Raw genomic sequence first — 26,654 nt, forward strand, 5'->3', positions numbered from 1 at the left:
TTCTCCCTAACAATTCAAACAGCTGTGCGTTTCACGCGTTCAAACGGATTCAGTTGCTACTCAGGTGCCATACCAGAGAGATTCTAAGACCTAGTGTGATTAAAATGATACTAGGCGAGATATTAAGGGGAGTCTAAGAGCGGTGATATGTCAAAAGTAGTTTTTTTTTGTGGTTAACGCATAGACTTAAGTTCTCTGGGAATTTCAGCAGGTTCACACCTCGACACGATGGAGCTCAATAGAAGATACAAGCTTCTACAAGTACTGGTCCGTTATTGCAAATATTATTGATAATGTAGAAGAGACATCGTTTGAGATTTTTGCTCATGGACTTAGGATCTAAAGTGTAACAATCAAACACGACCTCTACGTTAATGTCACGTGAATCAAGTTAATATTGGAGAAGCTCATATGATGGAAGTTTCGTGAGAGGCGATCGAAGGCCCTCGTTATATCTACGAAAAACAACCAGTTCTTTAACCTTGCTTTCAATGGCTGCGCCCCTGTGTTTGGTATACCAGTAGATCACCAGGCGATTAAACATGGCGAGAGCCGTATTGTAAGAGATTGACGTTCCTCTAGATATGCCAAGAGCTTTCAGTTTATGATGCTCTCCATGATTCGCTATTGGAAAATAAGAAAGAAAAAAGGTGTGCTAGGCCTGTTTTGAGCTGCCGCTTTAACTGCCTATCGAGTCAGGCCTATTATTTGCCACTGATGTGTAGCACATAGTCTGGTATGAAAAATACCTATGCCCTGTAGTATCACATCGACCACTAACACAGCACATGTATTGAGTGATCATCTAAAGTGAAACAACCATGTCCCAAGGGAAGGATGCAAAAAGAAATCTGTGGACACACGTGTAGATGCCGACACTTTCGATTCTCAGAATCTACGCACAGCCAGAGATAAATGTCCCTACCCTCAAAATTGCTCAGACGTTGACAGCAAATATCTATAATCTTATACCCCATTAAACTCGTTGTATGCTAAATACGCTTTGTAGTAAGGTCGAGATATAGGCTAGCTGTACCATCCCAATGAGGTGGTGCACGGCGTTTAAGTTTAAATAGATTCCCCTTATGCTGTAATATCCACATAAACCATGAAGCGGGGTGTTGCAATTTTGATGTCTTATTTTCTCTTAGCGATCGGTGGATCCGCCAACTCTGGCCTCTGCCAGAGGAGGTAACTCTTTGAGGGCTGCTGTTTAATTATGAAAGTTCGTCGGTTTTCGACGCTAACTTATGAGAATCAAAGTAGCTTTTCGCCGTAACACTGAGAAGCAATTACTGTCGACGTGAATTATGTTACGCATATAATGTGTTTTGCATTCTCAATTATCACCAGCAGATTGATCATTGCAAAAGCCGTACTTCCAGTTCCAGACGGACACGCGTGGATGCATAAATTGTCCGAGAAATCTACGCGTATTTAATGCTGGAGTGCCAAGTTAACCTACTAATACTACCATGGCGCTACAGCTCATTCGACTACAGGGCTTTCCAACTGATCAAAAAAGAACATCAAGCCTGCAAAACATCTGCATCTTATGAATAACAAGGCCAACTACACTATCTGAAGGTGCATAAATATAGCGGAGGTATTTTAGGACTTATATTTATTGTATTGGTTTACTGGAATGATGGGTACCGGTTCTCTTCACCAACATATGTCAAGCATAGCAACACATGGATGTTAATTCAAGTGGGTTTTCGGTGCGAGTGTGGTAATCCAGTCAAGGGCTATCTATTAGCAATTTCGTCATAAAGACGGCAGGGATCATAATATTATCAACAATTTCTTTGTAACATCCACTAATACTATCAAGGTTATTTTATTATAATAAAAGATACCCACTTTTAAAATATACTTTGAACCAATTTTTGAAAGTTTACGCGATAAAACTGCGATGCCTTCGTCTTTCCCACTATCCCTTGTTCAATCACATTGGAGTTGTATTGATTACTTTATTACCCAAGCACCCGCCCCGACTTCCTTCATGTAATGCTCCTGTATGTAATGAGACATATATGTAAAGAAACAGATATGTTAGTTGCATGTATTCAATATCCTAATTAGTTGATAAGAGTTGGACTAAAGTGGGCAGTTTATTCAGTTTGAATGGTTAAAACCAAATAATCAAAGAAGCAAAGTCAGCGGTAGAGCCCAAATGATTGTGATACTGAAGTGGCAGTGGGCAGGGAACAAAGGTAAAAGGCATAAAATGCATTTATTTTTTCATAATTGATTCCTTTAGAATTCTTTTTGATGTCATTTAAAATATACTAGATACTACAACCTCTTCGGAAACAAATGTACGGACACATGGCCGTTGGGGCACTAAAGCTATCGAGTGGCGGCCATGTATCGGAAGACGCAGTGTTGGTAGGCTCGTCACAAGATGGACTGATGCTTTGGCCAAGATCGCCGGAATACGTTGGATGAGGACAGCACAGGACCGATCGTCATGGGAATTTTTGGGAGAGGCCTTTGTACAGCAGTGGACGTCTTTCAGCTGATATGGTGATATACAGTTTAGTATAAGTCTGGGGTATTCAGCTACTGCAGCTAGTGTTCTTTTTATAGACACTAAATTTGAGGCCGAGTAGGAGTTTCTATTTTCAGTCATTGACAGAGTAAAACAGAATAACTTCAAAAACCATACAAATGACGCTTTAATCAGAACATTATTGCGACAATATTGCCGCAGCATATAAAGTACAAACTATGTATTTTAAAAACAATCCTCTGTAGTATTCTAACGTCATGGTTACTATACTAGACGGTTATTTTGTATTACCAGTATAAATTGCTAAAAAAATATCTTGCATGTATATATAAGTTCTCTGAAACTTAAAGGATAACTTCACGGTGTAGGAATCTAATGTGCGCATCGTATTATCACTCTCATATATTTTTCTCAAATTCGCCATAAGACGTATACGTACGGTCGAAGCACCTTCCAAAATCTGGAAGTTCCATATGTCACTAGATTTTTCAGATACACCGAAATCGGAAGTGCCGTATGACACACTGCGCCCTAACCAAGTTCTGGCCCTCATTTGGCTTATAAGTTGGTTTATTATGCATTGTTTTATAGCTTGTCTCAAATAGCTTTCTTATACATTTCCTCAAACCATCATAATTATAAGCAATCTATATCAAAGTAAAATTATACGCTTTGACAGGCACGCGCGCCAAAACCGCGACGATCTTAGGCATAACGAGGCCTGGTTTTGGAACTTGCCGATTTTTTGCGAAAATAACAGTAACAAAAGTAAACTTAATACATTTTGAGTAATGTATCAGTCATCATCAAATGTACATCGTACATACATGTACGCGATCTGCGTAAAATGACAAAATAAGACCGATAATTGAAGCGGCACTTATTAATCCGCAGAAGCCGATTTATTAATGAAGCATTCGTCATGTATTATTTAATTAATTAAGGATTTCTGAGAGCATAATTTGATGATCCCGTATAAATTTAAATAAGACGATTATAGAAAATGCGATAAGTGCTGTTGAAACATATTGTGATTAATATTGGTTATTTTTGTCCCTTTGAAATTTGTCGCCATAACTATGTAACACCTTGTATAGATAATTTAAATAAACAGCAGTTAAGTTCAAAAAGACTGCGTACATTATGTTTTTCACGTTTAAGTATGTTTGTTGCATCACTTTACATATTAATGTAATTGAAATGATTTGTAAAAACTATGAAGCTTAAATGTTGATTTAAAAGAACGCCAATGAGTTTTTATTGACACTTTAAATTTTTTTTGAGACCAGCTGACGCGGCAAACGTTGTTTTGCCATATAAATTATTCTTAGACATTGCGATATTACTTTATTTTTCTAAAATAAACGTAGCCTATTTTACTCCTTATTACATCAGCTACCTGCCAATGAAAGTGCCGTTCGGTCCAGCCATTTCAGAGATTAGCCGGAACAAACAGACAGACAGACAGACAAAAATGGAAAAAAATGGTTATTTCAATGAGCAATTTTATTTATATGTACAGATTAATCTTTTCCGAAGTAGCGGTAAATATAAAAAGACAAGAAACCTTTTGACATTGCTAAATGTCGTTTCCTTGATCTACATGAATATGGTGATTTTGATTTGATTGATTTAATATTTTGATTATTAAAGTTCGGATTAAGACATGTATAGGTAGTAAAGTACACGTATAGATATTTACGCCCGCCGCGGCCGTTCCGACTAATACTCGCAATTACATACTCGCTGGTAGTACACAAGTCACATGTGAGGCGACATATCGCAGCCATGGCGCTTCTAGAATTTTCTTATTTAGATTTCTATCGACCCCGTTAAAATAAGATGTTAAGTTATCACCGCCGTCCGATTTCTCTTGCAAAATCAGAGGACTCACAGGAGCGTTACGGGTTTGTAAATGGGTTGTATTGTATGGTATATGGTTTTTGAAGTGAAAACTTCTTTAGAAACTTTTTTTGCCTCTGAGCAGCATTCTTTTTTAACGCTCGTTCGAGTAGTCAGCTCGCGTCGACTAAGGGAGCGGGTTTAGTCAGAACCATAGACTTATAATTCAAGATTATATAGGAACAAAGCGTGCAAGAGAAAAGAACATCTCTAAGATCCAGAAAGATAGAAAAGAAAAGCAAATGTTTTGTTACTGTAACCGATTTTGATTGACTAGTCATAAACAATCAGCCACGCTATGCATTAGTTTCTTAGTATGTTGAATATTATACACTAGCTAATTCACAAAATGACAAATTTAAATTGGTGACACATTTTATAGATATACGCACAATTTTAATTTTTAGTAATAATAACTGTTATATTCCTTTGCTAAATTATTATTTATTGATATACTTTCGTGTTAATTAGCGTAAACTATAGGAAAGAAAAGTATTGTGCACATATTTCTAGAAATATACGAATTATGAACAGACATGACAGAGGATACTAGCGCCCCTTAGTTATCCGTGATAACATATTTGCTTGAATTAGTTATACGACGTTAGGTGAGATGGCGCTGATTCGATTCATTTGGAAAGTATTGATTCAATGCTAAGGCACTGGAGTAAATTTGAATTACAATAATAATATATAATATGAATGCTACGATGTCTGGAGTATTTACTTTACTGTTTTCAGATTATTTTTAATTGGGTTCTGCAGACATTAATAATTTTATAACACATTAGTGTATTCTTTGGTCAAATTAAACACTTTTTAAAATGATTAAAATAAGTGTAATTATATTTTCTTTCCCATGTTTTGCCTTGCTAGGACGTGCAACTGCTGCCCGTTACCATGTTCCAATTTTTAGTAGTTATTACAGGCACTGTAATCATTTTTAAAAGCATTTAATAGTACATGATTTGTCGCCCACAAGTTTAACTGCATAGTTCCAGATTATGTTGCAATCTGACAGATTAATTGAATGTCCTTAAAATTTAATAGGTATTAATTACGCGGAACTCTAAACTCATAAATTATTTCCCAGTCCCATCGTTTCAATGATAAGACAGATAGACAGATAAAATATTAAAAACACGGTTTGTTCTTAAGTTCACACGTCAGAAGTGAAAACTTCATCATTCGAGGTTGATGATACGAAATACATATTTTTTTTGTTCTTTATTCATAGAGACACTTGGCCCGTGGCGCCCAGGGGCGCGGAGATTGTACTAAGTACTATCTTCGCGCCTCAGTAGGGCTACTGGAAGCCCAACAACGGATCAGTCTAGCTATCCAACGTGGAAATGCTGCCAGTATTCTTGGTACGCTTCCACGTAATGATAGTTTTAATTTTATGTAGTTATAGTATTGTAAATTATTTATACATTGTTTTATATATCTCAAAGATTGCCAATTTAATTATTAAGTAATCGTTTGAGATCATAACTAAAATCATTAGGTACAATCGATTATAATAATTATAACAATGAATAAGAAATTGAATGATAACGAAGAACGAATAGCAATACAAACAAAAAAAAAACAAAAAGTTTTTGAAAGTATACATTCCAAATGAGACATAATTATGCAAGTAAATAAAAGCATAAAGTCAGAGATCAAAATTTTTCAAAGAAATATTAAAAACATTGATAAAGAAAAGACCTACTTACTAGGTGTGTAGAGCAGAAGAGAAAGAGCATAAAACTCTAAAACTCTCGACTTGAAAAAAATTATAGAAACGCATATATAAGCAAAAATAAAAGAAAATGAAATCAGCAAAGCTTATAGGCTAGGGCTTTAGGGCGGGAAAATTCTTTTCAACTTGAAAAAGAGACAAAATATTGAATAAAATACTCAAACCAATCTCACATTTATTTCGTAGATCTCAGCAAAAGTTCGCTAGAAAAACGGAAGCTACTGATGTCACTCCAATTTCACAACCTGTTTTAGAAAATCTTTTCTTAGCTGATACCTACGTATACGATTTTTACGTCACTAACTTCAAAAAGACTTTCATATAATCTTCCAAACCCCACTTTACCTCCTTTGTGGTGGGGGATTTTCAAAGGATCCTTTTTTTCTACAATTTGCCCCCTAGAAAGAACCTACATTTCAAATACCAGTTGATATAACTATAACTATTACAACTTATCTATATAAACTTTACCCCTATAATTATTATAAATAACTATAATATAATAAGAAATAACTACAATTATTACAACTTATCTATATAATTTTACCACCAATTTACAATATATTTTTAATTTTTATTATTTAAATATTAACTTTAAACCTAAATGTCGATTTTCACGTCTCAAACTTCAAAAATATTGGACATCCAACCTTCCCTTTCACCCCTTTAGGGGAGGATTTTCTCAAATCCGTTTCATAGATGACACCTACGTTTTAGAAAGAACTTATCTTCCAAATTCCAAGTTTTGCTGTTTCTGAGATTTCGTGATTAGTCAGTCAGTGAGTGTGCTATTTCGCTTTTATATATAGATTATTAATAATATATAACGATTACTAGAAATAAATGTGTATTTTTTTTTGATAATACTTTTTGAAAATTTATTTTGAAATTTATTTTTGATATATCTGAAATTGTTTAAATTTCCATAAAAATATATAACGATTAATAAAATAAATGAATTTTTGATAATTCTTTTTGAAAATTTATTTTGAAATTTTATTTTTGATATTTCTTAATGAAATTTTCTTATGAAAAAATTCTTTTTGTAATTTTTTTTTGATAATATTTTAATTGAAATTTTTTATGTGACATTTCTTTTAAAATATAAATAACGATTAATAAAAATAATATGTGTGTGTACTCTGTACATAGGTGAGAAGTGAAACATATAAAATATAATATTTCTATTAATAACAACTTCACAGAAATTCGGTAGATAAAGCATAAGAAAAAAAAATCCATATTAAATTAAAGCTATTTTATTATGATAGACATGCATACAAATAAGTGTTTTTATTCTATTATTTTCAGAATAATTTATGTCACAATACAGTGATAAAAAAATAGTCCCAAATTCGTTCTCTGCACCCTCGAGAAGCTGGAATACGATATTCATATTGTTGAAACCATAATTTTGCGCGGCGGCCATCTTGGATTTCTAAAATTATCCAAAATTCGTTCTCTGCACCCTCGAGAATCTCGGATTCGATATCCATAATGTCGAAATCGTATATTTGCGCGGCGGCCATCTTGGTATTCTAAAATTATCCCAAATTCGTTCTCTGCCCCTCGAGAAGCTCAGATTCGATATCGATATTGTTATTATCATAAATTTGTGCGGCGGCCATTTTAGATTTCAAAAATGATCCCAAATTCGTTTTCTGGACCCTCAAAACCTCGAATTCGATATCCAAATTGTTGAAATCATAAATTTGAGTGGCGGCCATCTTGGATTAAAACAAGATGGCGCGTAGCCGAAAATCGTGACGGATTGCTATAAAATTTCTCTCATACGTCGATAAAGAAGTTTCTTTTCAATGAATGTGATTTTTTTTTCATAATTCTTTTTGAAATTTCTTTTTGAATTTTTTTTTGAAATTTGTTTTAGAAAATTTTCTTTTTTCGAAAAAAATTTTTTGGAAATTTTTTTTTGATTATTTTTTTTGACATATTTTTTGAAATAGCTTTTATTGAAAAAGTTTTTAGTACCATAACTGAAAAAAGGCTTAATGTTATAATTTAATGATAATTATTATTTTCATACTTTCATGATAAATAATTAATTGTATTTGTGAAATATTTGATTCAAACTTAAAGACATTTCAATTCATTTACACTTATATCGACAATATCTTTTTTTGAAAAGTATTTTGGGATTTGTTTTTAGTACCATTACTAAAAAAAGGATCATACGTTTTTTGTTCGATGTTATTCTTTAATGATAATTCGCTTTTATATATATATATATAGATTTATAATATGTAACGATTACTAGAAATAAATGTGTATCTTTTTTGATAATACTTATTGAAAATTTATTTTTGATATTTCTTTTAGATATATCTGAAATTGTTAAAATTTCCTTAAAAAAATAACGATTAATAAAAATAAATGATTTTTTCGATAATTCTTTTTGAAAATTTATTTTGAAATTTTCTTTTTGATATTTCTTTTTGAAATTTTCTTATGAAAAAATTCTTTATGTAATTTATTTTATTATATTTTAATTGATTTTTTTTTTGATATTTCTTTTAAAATACAAATAACGATTAATAAAAATAATATGTGTGTGTACCAGAGTACACAGGTGAGAAGTGAAACTTATAAAATATAATATTTCTACTAATAACAACTTCACAGAAATTCGGTAGATAAGGCATAAGAAAAAAAATCCATAGTAAATTAAAGATATTTTATTATTATAGACATGCATACAAATAAGTGTTTTTATTCTATTATTTTCAGAATAATTTATGTCACAATACAGTAATAAAAAAATAGTCCCAAATTCGTTCTCTCCACCCTCGAGAAGCTGGGATACGATATTCATATTGTTGAACCATAATTTTGTGCGGCGGCCATCTTGGATTTCTAAAATTATCCTAAATTCGTTCTCTGCACCTTCGAGAAGCTCGGATTCGATATCCATCATGTCGAAATCGTATATTTGCGCGGCGGCCATCTTGGTATTCTAAAATTATCCCAAATTCGTTCTCTGCACCCTCGAGAAGCTCAGATTCGATATCGATATTGTTATAATCATAAATTTGTGCGGCGGCCATTTTGGATTTCAAAAATGATCCCAAATTCGTTCTCTGGACCCTCAAGAACCTCGGATTCGATATCCAAATTGTTAAAATCATAAATTTGCGTGGCGGCCATCTTGGATTAAAACAAGATGGCGGGTAGCCGAAAATCGTGACGGATTGCTATAACATTTCTCTCATACGTCGATAAAGAAGTTTCTTTTCAATGAATGTGATTTTTTTTTCATAATTCTTTTTGAATGTTTTTATGAACTTTTTTTTTGAAATTTTTTTTAGAAAATTTTCTTTTTTCAAAAAAATTTTTGGGCATTTTTTTTGATATATTATTTTTTGAAATATTTTTTTATTGAAAAAGTTTTTAGTACCATTACTGAAAAAAGGCTTAATGTTATAATTTAATGATAATTATTATTTCCATACTTTCATGATAAATAATTAATTGTATTTGTGAAATCTTTGATTCAAACTTAAAGACATTTCAATTCATTTACACTTATATCGACAATATCTTTTTTGAAAAGTATTTTGGGATTTGTTTTTAGTACCATTATTAAAAAAAGGACCATACGTTTTTTGTTTGATGTTATTCTTTAATGATAATTATTATTTCCATAATTTCATTGTAAATAATCAATTATATTTGTGAAAACTTTATTTTAAACTTAAGATAAATAGACATTTCAATTAATTTACATTTATATCAACAATTTCTCTTTTGAAAAAAAATGTATTTTGTATTTTTTTGGAGATATTCGTTTTAGAAAAAAATTTTTTTTTTAGTACCATTAATAAAAAAAGGCCCATGCGTTTTTTGTTTGATGTTATTCTTTAATGATAATTATTATTTCCATAATTTCATGGTAAATAATCAATTATATTTGTGAAAACTTTATTTTAAACTTAAGATAAATAGGACAATTCAATTCATTTACACTTATATGAACCACTTTTCCTTTTGCTGTCCTCGTGAACACGTGTTGTGTTGACGCGGTAAAACTTTTAAAGTAAACTTTATTGCCCCCGCAGACGAGACGGTTTGCCCTTCAGTAAGTTCAGCAGCCTTTAGTCTTGATACTACAGTAAACGACGCGTAACGTGTAACGGGCACTCGCTGTGTCGTCACAAGTTTTTAACACGTAAAAAGTTATTTATGTGCTGTTTTTGTGTTTTTTACTATCAGGTATTATTTCTTAAGTTATCGACAATCAACAATATTAACGGGTAAAAGAGGTTGATTTTGAGCTTAAATTGATGTTTTTCTAGGTGACTACTTTTGCATATTTTTTAAATTATGCAAAGCGAATTTTTTATATGTTTTTGTTTTATGTATCACAGTTAGAAATACGTACTAAAGATATTCTAATTCAATGTATGTGTGTATTATGTTGAGATCGTCCTTAATTCTGTTACGTTAATAAATGTATATAATACGTAAGTTTATGAAATCAAACAATAAGAAGAAATACATTTAATTTAGAGCAATAGTATTTATATTAGTATTTGCCAGAAAGGAAGAATGTTACTAAATATTTGGATTCGCTAAAATCAATGGTCTCGACATGGCGGCATTCTATGGGTTTAGGGCGGCTCGAGCGTAGTCGTTCACAAAATGGAGATCTTCCCACTCTTCAATATATCAAAAACTCGAATTTTAAATTGTATTAAATATATTTAATTTTACAATACCACCCTGCTCCGTTTTGACGTTTGTCAATGAGCAGGGCCAAGTACTCTACAATTGCGTGTATAATATTTTTTAATTTTCCGGTATATGACGATGACGCAAGCCTTATCATGAATGGCTAGTGCGATACTGGCCAATTTATATTATTTCACAAACGAGCATCATATATTCTGAGCGATGTTTCAGGTTTCAGCTCTGGATTTTTCTTCCATTTTGGCTAGCTATGTTTGAGAGTAATTGAAATGTTCACATATCGATCCCCGACTTGGATGTCCCTATATCTTAACTTTATAAACTCAATATTTATTATTACAATTAAAAAAGGGTGGCGTTAAAACCCAAAACAAGCACCAATTAGTATTCATCAATAACAGACGTCGTCTTTTAAAAGCGCTGGCAAATGAATGACAATATTTTAAAAACAGATGGTCATGTATTAATACTCAGCTTACGTGAGACTTTGTATATTTTGTCGATTTGCAGAAATGGTCTTAGCACCAGTTGTCATTATAAGTATGTTTTCTACTTTGCAAACTATAAGAGGTTCACGAATAGGGACTAACAAGTGATAAAGTTTACTTCATAATAATTTACGTAATTTAAAATAGTATGTCACTTTAAACTTTCTATAATCAACAAAAGATGAGTTTTTGAAGTGAAAACTTCTTTAGAGTTTTGTGGGCATTGAAGGGCATGAGCCGTCACGATCGGTTATGTAATGCTTGTTGGGGTAAACACAGCTCGAGTTGAATAAGGGTGACTGTGAACATTCCACTTCGGTCGTGTTTTTTTAGACTGTATACACTGTTGTTTCTTTTGCGTCTAAAGGATAGCTTGCGTGTACTAGTTGTGAGCTAAAAATCTAAAGCATCGAAAATCTTCATAAAACTAAACCGCTCCTCTACTTTTTTTATAATTGTATTTCCTTTAGAAAAAGTAATATTTAAATGAAAAACATTAATTATTTTTATGAATCAAGTACAGCGTCTTGAACCTACAGCCCTCAATATTCTCTGCAGCAGCATCAGTGCTATTTTATGTGTTTGCTTTTCTATTGAACATGCATAGGCGATTATTATCTCTAAAATTGCAGACAAGTCATAATAAACGTAGCTCCGGACGGCCGCTGCGTAACGCAGCACGATCATATCTGGGGCAAACTGGTGTGAGACACGTGCGTAATGCGTATCACTCAGCGTCAGGCACTGCTAATAATTGATCAAGTAGCAAACTAGTTTGACAACACTCTGTGTACATTATTGAAGTGAATACGTCTTTAATTGCATTGGGCATTTATTGAGATGGGACATAACCGCGGTACTGTTACCATTAGCGACACCTCTGTTTATAAGCATGTATTATATTATGTATGTACGTACATATTAGTAGATACACATGCATATTGGCATTCTTTGAGATGTGAATAATTATTGAACTTAACTGTTCAAGTTTCCACTTCTGTCGGCACTCCCGTGGGGCCACTGTTTTTTTTAAACATATCACTTATTTAACATAAATATGTCATCGATTCTATTCCAATAAGGATATTTGATCAACATTTTCGTTTAATATTACAATATTAATAATAATATTCATATATTTATTGCACATGGTAATTACAGGTATAGTCTTACAGTTAGATACAGCATATGAATCCCTGTTTTAAGAGGGTATGGCAATATTACATTTTTAATAATATTAGGGACATGCATCGTAAACAATTAATACTAAATAAAAAAAATCTTTAAGAACTGGAACAAAATCAAATTATACCTAATCTATATATATATAAATGAATTGCTTTTCGTTAGTCTCGCTAAAACTCGAGAACGGCTGGACCGATTTGCCAAATTTTGGTCTTGAATTATTTGTGGAAGTCCAGGGAAGGTTTAAAAGGTGAATAAATATGAAAATCCACGGCATTAAATAAAAACAACAATTTTGTATTTATTGTGATGTGTCCCCCGTCGTTCAGATTGAAAGAATAGTTTAAAATGAATAACTAATTAGAATCCTTATATCTTTTTAACTTTCTCAGGAAGTAAAAAACAAACTTTAATATTAATTTTTGATTTTTTCTTATTACGTTATATGGCAATACAACGTTTGCTGGGTCAGCTAGTTACCAAATAAAAACTTCATGCTTCTTGCATCTTTCATTTAGAAATTCGTTAAGGCTGTAGTAACATTTTTGTGAGAGATATCATTTTATTTGTGTTAGGTGTTCAACAGCTTTAGGTAGGTATTACAACAACCCATACTTATACATCACTATTCTACAACTCTTTTATAACGCAAAAATAATTACGACTAATTTGGATTTCAATTATCGTGCGTATATAATATAAACGCCAAAATATTTATTTTTATTTTTATAATATTATATTTGTACGGTATTTTCAGTTATAATAATATATTCTTATTTAGGTCAGTTGCTTCTCATTTTTCTGACTGACTCTTCGGTTTGAATAATATCTTATATGATTCAACATATTGCGGCTATGCATTTAATACAAGTTTGAGCATTTTATTATTTTTAATAAACCTCGTCTTTAATGTTCGTTGATATGGTTTTTGGAAATGTTTACAATATATGACTTAGTATTAAATTTTTCGAATGGTATCATTGCTTAGGGATTTTTTGAGTTTTATTTAGGCATAGATTTAAATAGGTTGGTAGGATATAGGTAGGTATTCCATGACTATCTTCCGCAACTCGACATCTACCTACTATGCACCTAAAATCTGTGCTATTTTAAATGACTTAAAAAAATTACGAAATACTTCACAAGGCCTATTAGGGCAAGTAGTAACAATAGTAAGAAAGAAAATGTCTATTATCATTAATAATATTCAGCTTTAAATCATTCGTTTACGGGCTGAAGTTAGTAAAATAAACGTTGTTAGTAAAATAAAAACAAAATAAGTTAGTAATGTGAAATAAACTTACTACGATGTCTGGCAGGACCACAGCATAGAGCTTGTACCACAGAATATAAAAGACATGTACTATGACGTGAGCAAGACTATAGTTGTACCCCCTTATTCATAATGGTCCGCTAACTTTAAACAGCCGCTAAGGAGTGTTTTTTCTTATTCTGACTAAGCTCAATAGAAGAAGACAGAGTGAGAATTAGCAATGTTTTAAGTTAGCAGACTATTATGACTAAGGAGGTTAATAGCTACCTCTATTACAACGCATCCCTCGCCCCTCTATAATGAGGATATTATTAATTTGTTTAAAAGCTATTGGAAATATTTAAAATTTTGTAAAGGGTGTCGTAAGAGGCGACTAAGGGCATTTACCAATGGTAGGCTCCTTTACACAGGATGCCGTTTAGACTATGGGTATCACAACGGCGCCTTTTTCTGCCGTTAAGGAGTAATGTGTAAGCATTATTGTGTTACGGTAATATAAAATATTAAATGACCACTTCCCATTTTTAAATTTCCTCCTCATTTTCAGTATACCTGTGTCGCGTTCAGAAACACAGACATAGCAGTGGAATTTGATTACATATAATACATACTATAGTATGATATACCAATATACTCCTTCTTACTTATATAATCTCTAAGTAGGCCAAGCCTCACATTCCTTCCGCGCGATTCCAAGTTATTAAGATCGACATTCCTTTGCGGGCGATCCAATACATTTATATTTATATTTGCCTCTTTAATGCTGCTTTTTCGTACTATCGAGTTTATATTTGCAACGGTGCTAGAGATTTTTCAAATATGTAATAATATTCTTATTTCTGATAACATATACCAAAGTATATTACAATCGCCACTCGGGTTGACTCACGCAGACTTCCCCTGAGTCGCAATCACAGATTCGCAATAAATGAGTTGTTTTCAGACTGTAATTTTATACTAACGTTGCTTTTGGTAGTTTTATAAGAATCTGTATTGCGTACAGTGAGACACAAGTAGCGAAAGACTTTGATAACTTATAATCGATATTATAGTATGATATAAGAATAAACTGCTACGTATCTACATTTTTTTTAAGTATGCCAAGCCTCATATTCCATCTGAACTGAAATTTTAGGTAATTTAATAGCACACGATGGCTTATAATTACAAAAGAAACAATGAAATAACGCTGTGGAATGAATGAATTAAGACAACGTCAGCACAGAGCTTGAGATGAAGTATTAGTTTTTTATTGAAGAATTCCAGAAGAATTTGGAGCTGAAACGCTGTTATTTATGTCATCGTCGTTGGTTTGACTTGCACATTGAAAAAGATGGACTTTTGAGAAAGCGCAGTCACAAATTACAAGTAAAAATTCTAAAGTCAAGGATTTTTGAGTCCTTATTAAATTTTGGCACCAGTTGTCCTCACCTGGTACCTCATTGGTCTGAAAATGTGTCTAATCTTTAGAACCTCAATCCATTTGACATTGCAAGAATTCAAGAAATCAAAAAATATTTAAATAGATTCATATCGACATTGTATCCAGATCCTGCTCTTATCAGAACTTATGCAATACACATCCATCCAAATACATTTCTCTCTGATGCATGACTAAATATGACAGATATGATGAAAACATTTCACACGTGCTGTGCAGATACATAAATGTTCTAACACGTATTGTCATTGAAGAAAATAATTCATCAGAGACTACTTGTCATTTTAAGTATCCAAAGGACATTGCACATTACGCATTTCCACATTGCAAATTTGTTCAAGACAAGAAAGAATACTATCAAAGCGAAATAATTCATATTTAAACACTCACAGCCTACAAATATTGCAAATTTTGCGAGAAAATGTCGAATCACAAGCAGTGAACGTATATTATGTTTTATAAATGTTCATTGTTAAAATTTTCTATTCATACCGTAAAGTAGCCTAAAATACTTTGTAAAGTGTACCAGAAAAGTTGAATCTAGATCTGAAGAATGATATGCAAGATTTTATAACAGAAACAGTACAATAGAAAACAATAATAGCAGTATTCAACACGTAATATTATAGATGGCTACTCTGCCTAAGAAATATTTTGTACTACTTTGGGCTGGCCTTTGTTGCTTTCTTCAGTAAATTTGGGAGTATATGAAAAATGGGAACATCTAAATATGAATAAAGAAGATGAAAGTATCTTTGTTTCAAATTCTTTGGAAATATATCAATCACGACCACCTAAATTTAAATAAATGTCTTAAGCTTAATTTTTTTTCCTAAAACTATAAAAGAGGTCCAACTTATGGTATGAAAAGAGTTCCTTTTATTCTTTACCAAAACTTAAATATTTAATTTTGACATCTCTCGTGGCTTCGATGTACAATATTATCTTAATTGTATTAATAATGAAAACATATTTTATAACATATTGTGTGATGACAGTCGAATGATTTAAATCCAGGAAATGATACTTGGAGGATTGAAAATGAACGCCATTTTAAGAATAATTATGTTCTTAGTTTTCTGCTAGACCAATTTTTAATAAAAAAATAATTGAGATTGAAAAGAAATTGATATCCGATACAAACGGCATTCTATTTGAAATGAAAAGTAACGGAATTTTATTAGAAAAATTTTTTGGTAATGAAAATATTGCAAAAAATAATAGATTGAGTAATTAACTTACTTTGATTATTGAGTATAAACTTTACTTGAAATTTTGTTTTATTGTAATGAACAGAATGAGATGATTGATACATTTGGAAAATATGTCAACTGCCTACTAAGTTACGAGAAGGAACAACCTTTTAAAAGAAATGTTGTTCAAGGCAAAGCCCGGTTTGGCATGAGCACAGTAATCAATTACTTGACATGACGATTGATCTTAATTTACGTGCACTTGCTCAATTTCAAGTGGAACTTTATTGGTGTAAATTCATTCTTATTGATGAAATGAATGAATGCTTTTCCCTCAAGTCGAGATCTGTTTGTAGACCGAAGAACTATTTGTTGGATTATTTATTTTTCTGGAAATATCAAACAGTTTCCACCTGTAAATGAAAACTGAAGGAAATTAATAGATTTTAGAAGAAAAGTTGTTATTTTACATCAAGTAACGAGAAAACGTAAGTTTTCGAGATATCCTTGATAGAATTAATAATGGGCTGAAATGAACAATAGTTGAAGAATATGAAAAAAATGAAGAACACAATACAAAATACTAAATATAACCATCTAAGGAGCCTATTTTTTCAACGATGCCATTAGACTGCACAAGAAATAAAGACGTGAAAAAAAAACCAACGTCTTATAATTCAGCTCATTAAAATTGTTCTAACGCAAAATTTGTAAGTGCTAACTACAAGAAGGTCTTGAAATATAGAAAAAAAATATTGATTGAATCAAAAGTTATGATGGGTTGAAACTGGGTTTGTCAATGGAGCTTTAGTTTATGTTGAGGATATAATTTATGATGGAAATTATATTCCCCCTGATCAAATGCCACGAATGATAATGGCTCGAGTTAAATATTTTTCTCATTCAACTTATGACAATAGCGACAATTATTATGTCACGCATTCAAGTGTAAAAAAACATGAGGAGGATTAGCGTTTTAACTTGTTTATGATAGCTATACAGTATTAAAAACTCATACATGTGGAAATGTAGAAATTCTTATAACAAATATTATGTTTGCAAAACTAGCATCATCAAGAATCACGAATACACTTTTTCTTATTATACATTGTTATTTTTGATTGTATGAAATTAAAATGAATGAAAACAATTTGTCGTATGTTATAAATAGACCCCTTCACATTCCATTCGCACACTAGAGCCATAAACGACGGAATTATCTTTCTTGGCCCATTTAAATAATTTAATAACACACAATGGCTTATGGCTACGAAAGTATTCTACTTCATTCCTATGTTTCTTCCTTGGTGGCCCTTTTTTGTACTATCTATTTTACAGTTAAGACAATGCATTTTTTTTGTGTGTGTTATTTAATTTTATTATTTTTGATTACATGAACAAAATATAATATAGCAGCGAGCCGGGTTCACAAATGCAGCGTTCGTCTACGAAGCAGTGAAATATTCATAATATTAATGTGTGAACTGTAATTCCGAAAAATCTCCCTAAATTTCCTTAAATAAGGCTTCTGGCTTTAGCTTTGCGCAAAACATTTATTGAGAAAAAAGATGTTGTTATGTTGATACTACAATAAGAAACCTCAATAAATTCATAATAACTTTATATCACAGTTGAGTAGTGAGAGACAGAAGTCAAAGTAGACTTTTCACATACATATCTCAGATATTTATAACTTTGTCTGCAACGCGATGACTAACAGTGGAAAGTTCACCGAATACACTTTTATCTCAGTCATACGACTTTAATATACACCGCGGATTATTTTGTTTTATTCTTTTCTTTTGTTATCTGTTGGATAAACCAAGTGTATACTGGCTCAAATAAAATTATTCAGTGCTGTTCATGTTTCAGAGGCCAATTAATCAATGGAACAGAGATATAATTATAACTGTCAATAGTTGGTGAATAACGGCCGTTTTCAATAACCTATCTATCCTTAGTTTTAATTAAGGATACATTCCTGTTACCGTTTAATGACAAGATCTTATCTATCCATAGTTATGTTCAATATAGTTCAATTCTATATCCAATTCTATCTGGCAATAGGTTATTGAAATGTAAGAAAGCGATAGATTTGTCTACCTCTAGTAAGTGAAACTAAGGATAGATAGGTTTTTGAAAACGGCCGTAAGTCTATGATTAAGAAACGCCCTAATGTTTTAAAAGTTATACTTCTATTGGCGCGTTAGGAAACACTTGTCAGAGTTAAATTTTACGCAATGATGTTAGCTCACTGACCTGTATAAATACTACTGGACAGATTGTTGCATATGTTTGACAGCAAATTTGTTGTGCCTATTTGAAGCGCCACCCGCGAGCGTCCAGAGAACTAATTTTGACGTATAATATAAATGGCTGCGAAGGAATGTACAATACTCTGAAGTATTTTTGCATTTTGATTTAATTTCAATCGTTTTCCGTTTTATTTATACTTCAAGAATCAAGGTAATAAAGGACATATTTTTTTTGTAAATAATAATAATGTTGACACACTTTTTACACAAATTATCTTGCCCCAAATTAAGCATTTATAGCCTGTGTTATGGGTTGTAAGACAACGATATATTTAATATAATATACTTACATAAATACATATAAACACACATAAATACATTTAAACATCCATAACTCGGAAAGCAACATCCATATTCATCATTTAAGTGCTTGCACCTACCGGGATTCGAACCCGGGACCCGTAGTTTAGTAGCTAGGATCGCTAACCACTCGTCTATACAGGTCGTCATAAATAGTTTCCCACCATCTATCGATGTTTGCTGAGGTTCGGTTTTGTTGAGGTTTGTTTGAGTTTTAGTACCGCAGACTCTCGGTACATAGTCAACAGCGCCAAAATGGCGAATATCAAACAGTCATAAAAGCATTTTGGCAGCCGTCAGCCAGTGGTATATAGTAGAGGTCAGTGTGTTAGCTGGTCATCTAGACCATTTGTATCATACTTCAGTGATAAGTTATATCTTGTAATTAATATGTCTTCTGAACCACAACCAATGCACGAGAATTAAATAAATTTCAATGTATAATTTCAATTTATATACAATATTAAAGTAAAAAAATCTCTAACTGTATAAAAATAATTTAATGATATTTAATTACGGACGTTGTTTAACTAAATGCTGCGGTATTATAATGTATGGTTGTATTATATACCTTCATTATTACAATATTGTTTTTTCTACAAACGTAAAATAACACGACGATTAAATTTTTATTTGAGTTATTGTTTTATTACGCCAAAGAAGTCCGTACATAAGTACACACATACTTTTTTATTGGACAGTCTACGTTTGTCATAAAATATATTCTACAACTCTACTATGAAATAATGCCTCAATAAAGAAAGCAGGCTAGATAATAGTTCAGAGCATTCTCTGAAAAAAAATTGCCTGCTAGACACACGTAAAAGAACGATTTAAGAACTTTATTTCTCAGAAGAATATTACAATATTCACTGATAGAGATAATATATTTTAATTTTTATATAATATGAGCCGTGAGAATATAATAATATCAATATATCAATTATTTATATAAATACAGTGAAACCTGGTTAAGTGAGACATCAAGGGACCTGCAATGTCGTTTCACTTAGAGGTATTCCACTTACCCAGTGTCTCAGATATACAGGTATAAATAAATATCTGTCTCATTTACAGAGGGTTCCATTAATAGAGATGAGAATACAGGTTATTTCATTTTCATCGTTATTGCATAGTTATTTCATCGTCTTCTTCTTCATTTTTTGAAGAAGACGAGAAGGCATGAACAATGTCGCTTTCATTAAGTTCTCCTGAAACTATTAAACCGTCATACAACATACCGGAACGTTTTTGTTACGAAGTTGCTTAACCCATGTTAGCAAACACTGTTCAAGTTCAGGATATTCTGATAAACGTACACGTTTTAGTTTTCCTTGTCCTTCAGAACATTGTGATTCAATTTTATGTTTACTCTGAATTATTCTACAAAGAGTAGATTTTGGCACATTAAATTCGGCACAAACTTCTTCGCGTGTCTTCCCACTTTCATAAACGGATATTAACTTCAGTTTTTCACGTAATGATAACGATTGTAGCTTTCGTTTTGACATTTTTCAAATAAACATCTGTATGATAGTAAAGCGAAACTAAAACTGAAGGTAATTGAAGCTCAAAATTTGTACTTACGTACTTGGAATTACGTGTGGAATTTGTGGGTAGAATAAGAATGTTATCTATGATGATAAATCGAAAGAACAAATCTCAGATATAGAGGTTTACCTCGTCCCACTAACAGAGGTAATTCAGTGCCAAAGTGTTGGGACCTCAGCATGAGTTCCAGTTATGGAGGTTTCTCACTTATCCAGGTCCCTCTTAACCAAGTTTCACTGTATTAACAATATATATAAGGGGAAAAAACCCAATAAACACACACAGTTGAAACCTACACACTACTACACTACACTAAATAAAAAAAAAAAAAAATACTAAAACAATAGCTTATTAATAAACAACAACTTTATTATTTGAATGACAAAACGAAATTTTCCAATTTTTTTCTCCAAAATGGATTCCTGGATGCAGATGTCCCCAGCGGTAAGTCAGTGTCAAGAATAATATTTTTCAATAAACATTTTTAAATTTCCATTAAATAATGCTGTGAGCGCTTGCAAGATTTGACTTCTTTATGAGTATCAAAATATGAAAAAAACTATTATATATTTCGACAAAGAATTTTAATTTTGATGAATAGTTCTTGGTACGGTACTTTCCGCCTGAACTGCTTAGGTTGGCTACATATTATGTAGTATTCAGAGGATGCCAATCTAGAGCTTCCCTTATATATAGTTTCACCTATACCAGTGGGAGGCTCCTTTGGACAGAAAGCCGTTAGATTATGGGTACTACAACGGCGCCTTTTTCTGCCGTGAAGCAGTAATGTGTAAACATTTTTCGGTTTGAAAGGCGTCCTAGTTAGTGAAATTACTAGGCAAATGAGACTAAACATCTTATGTCTCGAGTTGACGAGCGCAATTGTAGTGTCGCTCAGAATTTTTGGGCTTTTCAAGAATCCTAAGCGGATACTTACTGCATTGTAATGGGTAGGGCGTATCAATTACCATCAGCTGTACGTCCTGCTCGTCTCTTCCCACATTTTCATAAAAAATAGTCAGGCACATTCTTACCACAAAAGCCATTCTAGTAGTCTCTACACATTCCTAAATTATTTTACAGATGCACGAACTGAAGTACGATTAAGTAATCATATCTTCATGAATGCGATATACTTACTGAACTAAGGAGGACTTTATAAGACATTAAACGAAAATAGTTATATTTTTTAGAACTGCAAACGAAAATTTTGTTCTATGAAGTACAAAAATAATATGAAAAAAAATATTACTAGATAATATGTGCTAAACAAAAAAGCAGGATATTTATATTTACAGTTTGTTTGCATGGTGAATAATTCTAAATGTATCTCTACTTTTATTTCGTCGAGTTAGCTCCATACTGGATAATTATAGTGGGATAAAAAAGGCCCTTAAGCACAAATATTTGAAAAAAAACCCCCATAATATAACTGCACTCAAAACTCAGTGCCACGTGCTTGTCTATATGAAATTATATTCTTTTACGGCCGTTCCCAATATACTATCCACAGGTAGAGATAAATTACTACCTTCTGCTGCCAGTTATTAGCTGTCAATAATCTGAAGCTGTCCCAATATACCCGATAGGTCATTCTTATCGCATTATATTGGGACGCGTGAATTGCAATTTCCATACACACTTCTATCGCTGGTAAGCTATACGTCCTCCCATTGACAAACAGCGTGTACGGATAGGGTGAGTTACCGTCGATAAGTTAATTGGGACAAAAGTCAACGATGGTTATGATTTTTATCTCAAGTAGGCCTCAACCGGAGATACAATTAATATTGGGAACGGCCTTTATATGAATCCTCCTAACTGCGATACAGCCCAGTATCGTATATAATAATATACTATCAGGCAGAATATCTTATTTGTTGAAATCCATAATATTTATATACACCCGAGAGATGGTCTCATACATTATGTGTACTATCAAATGCTAACCCTAGTTATGTATACATTAAAAACAAACTAAGTAAAACCATTTTCTTGTCCCAAGGGAAAATCCCTTTTGTTCCCCGCAAAAGCACTCTAAAGCTCGGCTCGCATTATAGACAGCCATTAATATTCGTTAAATCTTTTGTTTCGCTATAATGGATGCTTATGGAAAGTTATTTTTTTCTTATGAAAATAAGGGACGAGACGAGCAGGACGTTCAGCTGATGGTAATTGATACGCCCTACCCATTACAATGCGGTGCCTCTCAGGATTCTTGAAAATCCCAAAGATTCTGAGCGGCACTATAATTGCGCTCGTCACCTAGAGACAAGATGTTGAGTCTCATTTGCCCAATAATTTCACTAGCTACGGCGCCGTTCAGACCGAAACACAGTAATATTTACACATTACTGCTCAACGGCAGACATAGGCGCTGTCGTGGTACCCATAATATAGCCGGCTTCCTGTGCAAAGGAGCCTCCCACTGGTAAAAGTTGATTGATATACAAAAGGCATAAAAGGCATTCATTTTCTCAAAATTGATTTCTGTAGAATTCTTTTTGATGTCATTTTCTGATAACTACTAGATACTACTACCGCATCAGAAACAAATGGCGCTCTGAGAGAGAAGAAGCGGCGAAAGAAACTCTCCCAGAATTCTTTTTTTGCGCTCTTTTCAATAAAAATACAATATTGTACAGTCATTTCTATCGCCATAAAATAATCACATTCTAGTCCCAGGCTGTCCGATCATTTAGATATTCAGCAGTAGAGTAATAGGATTTACGACAGAGCCATTTTTTTTATAAAACATTTTAATTTATTTATAGATAATGCCTTAACAGTGGCTGGGACTTTATTATAGAAGTGTATACATTTACCCTTAAAGCTATTATGTATCTTATGAAGCCTACTAGAATTAGTTACAAGCAATCCCTTATTTCTAGTGTTATAATAACAAAAGTATCGAATTTCTACAATATTCTGATTTCAGATATTAATTGCATAAAGAAATATAATAATGATTCATTTAAAATGTTAACTTATGGAGCAGTTTAAATATTTCTGCATAAATTATAGTGAATTAAATTGGTGCAGTCGAGTATTGCTGCAATGACGACATCGGTACCACTGCGCATGTACTATGCTTCATGCATATAAAAACTGCAGTATTTAGTAATACTATACAACGCCCCTCGGATCGAAAACTTGACGAAATTAAGGTCCGACCACCTGCGGCCATTACTTACAATTATGTTGATGGGGTGCCTAAAATGCACTCGGATTCAACTCAATTCTAAGAAATTCAGATACGCTAGCCACCAGAGATCACACCAAAGGTCATATAATATGAATACCTAATAAAATTTAATACAAAAAATTGATATAAATATAATAGATGTAAGTCTCAAAAACGGATCACCTCATGGGCTGGGCTGCATTTGATGACGTGCTTGCTCGGATCCCCTACGCTGAAATCGTGGTCTTGTGTAATTTCTAAGGGCACAATGCAGAATGGCTTGGATCACGACTACGCAGGGCGATCTGTGCATAATTTTGCATTGGCGTATGGTCTGTCCCAACTGGTTGAATCGCCAACGCGGCTCCCGTATGTGGATAGCCACATGCCATCATTATTAGATCTTCTTAGACCAGGTCTCTGTCGGCACCCCTCTCGGAAAGTGCGACCATTGCCTGGTCAGGAGTGTAGTGCCTATCCGACGCCAACGTCGCAGAACATCAGCGGCACTATAAGTAAGCAAATTGGGATAGGATGCGTTCCTTTTTTGCATCATACCCTTGGGGCAGGTTTTGTTTCCCTTCGGATGATCCTTGTGCCTGCGCCGTTGCAGTAGCCGATGTGATACTGCAGGGCATGGATATTTTTATACCAAACTCTGCTACTTGCTTACTACTTGCGTTGCGGCGCTGGGCTCAAAGGATCCGAACTGCAAAGTTCTGAAGAGGAAATATAACCGTGCCTCTAGATTTTTCAAGCGGCAAATCGCCCGTGCGAAATCGAAGCACGTCGTCAAAATTGGCGAACAGCTTTCCAGTAACCCGACCGGAACATGCAAGTCCTGGTCGTTGTCAAAAACTGCTCTTGGTAACTTCAACCAGCCGTCCATGCCGCCATTGCACATGAGGAATGACACCCTGGCCCATACGGCAAAGAGAAAGCCGATCTCCTGTGCACTCTTTTTGCCTCCAACTCGACTCTTGACGACAACGGAAAAACAGTTCTGTTTTCGTTGGACGTCAGGAAGTCGAGCGGGCTGGATGGCATTTCTCCAATCGTGCTTTGAATGTGCGTAGTCCCTGACTCATGGAAGTCAGCCCTTGTCCATCCGATCCAAAAAAAAGGAGACAGTTCGGATCCGGCAAACGACAGGCATTGTTGTTACTCCAAAATCCCTACTCTCCAAAATCTTGGAGGCATAATTAACCGCCAGCTCTTGGTATACCTTGAGGGTCACCAGTTGATCAACGACCGGCAGTACGGCTTTCGCCATGGTAGGTCGACTGGCAATCTTCTGGTATACCTAACACATAGATGGGCGGCTGTTATTGAAAGCAAGGGGGAAGGCCTGGCAGTCAGCCTGGATATAGCGAAGTCCTTTGATCGTGTATGGCATAAGGTGCTCCTCGCAAAACTGCCATCATTTGGGCTTCCCGCGAGCTTATGCAAGTGGACCTCCAGCTTCCTCACTGGGCGCAGCATACAGGTCGTTGTCGACGGTTATTGCTCGAATCCCAAGCCCGTGAACGCTGGAGTGCCCCAAGGCTGTGTGCTATCTCCCACGCTGTTTCTTCTGCATATCAATGATATGTTGGACACCGCCAACTGATGATGAATACGAGTATGGATGTTAGTTTCCGAGTCGGATGTTTACAGTTACCATAGATTCGAATTCCTTTTTTTTTCTTATTAAATCTCCGTAAGAGATGTTCTTCTCTGTAGCACGCTGTGTTTGTGTATACGTTAGTATGTTCTGTGGTATTTGTATAGCGGTAAAAGTTAGATCACACTTTACCAAAATTCCAACTTTTACTCATACACTTAGAATAGTCCAATATTTATTTATATTTTTGGAGAATCTACAGCTGAATACTTTACAATAGTCACATGATAAAATAACAGAAAGCCATTTACAGATTCTCACGAGTAGCTATGTAAAATATAAAACAAAAACAAAGTGAGAGTTACGTATACGAATCAAATGCTTAACACTTATGTATTAATTATTTAATTACATATTAACAGCTCGACCACCAAATTGACCAAAGAACTCATTTCCTAATTGACGCTTAATGGAATCAGAGCTGCTACACAATAAATCAAGGTCTAATTGTTTTGATAATTTATTGAAATATTGCGTGCCTTATTTTGATTTGTTAAAGTGTGAGTAAGCTGGTGGTTTAATATTTAAAATACTAAGAAGCTTACGCCAAGAGTAGCTGACTTTACGACTTGCCAATTAAAATCGGTTTCGTGTTAAATCTATGGTCTAACTGTTGCGGTTTATAAGATGTCCGCTGACAGACGGACGGCTCTCTTAGTAATACGGCTATTGTTAGTAACCACATCAATCACTGAACTCTTATTATGATTTTTATGAAAGGGCACATCAATCAAGTCTGAGGGTCACTGATGGTAGCCTTTAACCACTTTGATTTTTAGGGTCATTACTGAACCTTAACCATATGAATCTAGAGTACCAATATCATATCGATCTTCAAATACTGCGAATGGAATATTTATTGTAAAATAAACATGTATAAAACCCACGCAAAACAAACGCAGCCGCTTTAATTTACTAAAAACAAAAAGTAACATTGCATCAAGTCCATTACATAGTAAACAAGTCCTTCAAAGTTAACATTGCTCGTGGAAAATAACCAAACAACTAGGTACCTCAATTAAGTCTACATATCTTTGACAAAAAACAAAAAGTAATTCTCGCTGCATTAAATCCAGAAATAGACTTGTAGGCTCGTAAAAGCCGTCGTTACAATGTAACCAACATGTTTTAAGTTCAAGGTAATTCATTCCTTGTGGAAAATTACTGAACACCTGCATCACTTACGCCTTTATCTT

The 26,654-nt window shown here is 33.5% G+C and overlaps 1 protein-coding gene across 1 annotated transcript in view; it reads left to right on the plus strand.

Annotated features, from left to right (window-relative positions):
* Positions 1–26,654, plus strand: part of LOC126978655 (coiled-coil domain-containing protein AGAP005037) — a 281,533-nt gene that overhangs the window by 22,087 nt on the left and 232,792 nt on the right. The window lies entirely within an intron of this gene.

Source organism: Leptidea sinapis, chromosome Z (assembly GCF_905404315.1).
Source record: "Leptidea sinapis chromosome Z, ilLepSina1.1, whole genome shotgun sequence".
Classification (NCBI taxonomy): domain Eukaryota; kingdom Metazoa; phylum Arthropoda; class Insecta; order Lepidoptera; family Pieridae; genus Leptidea; species Leptidea sinapis.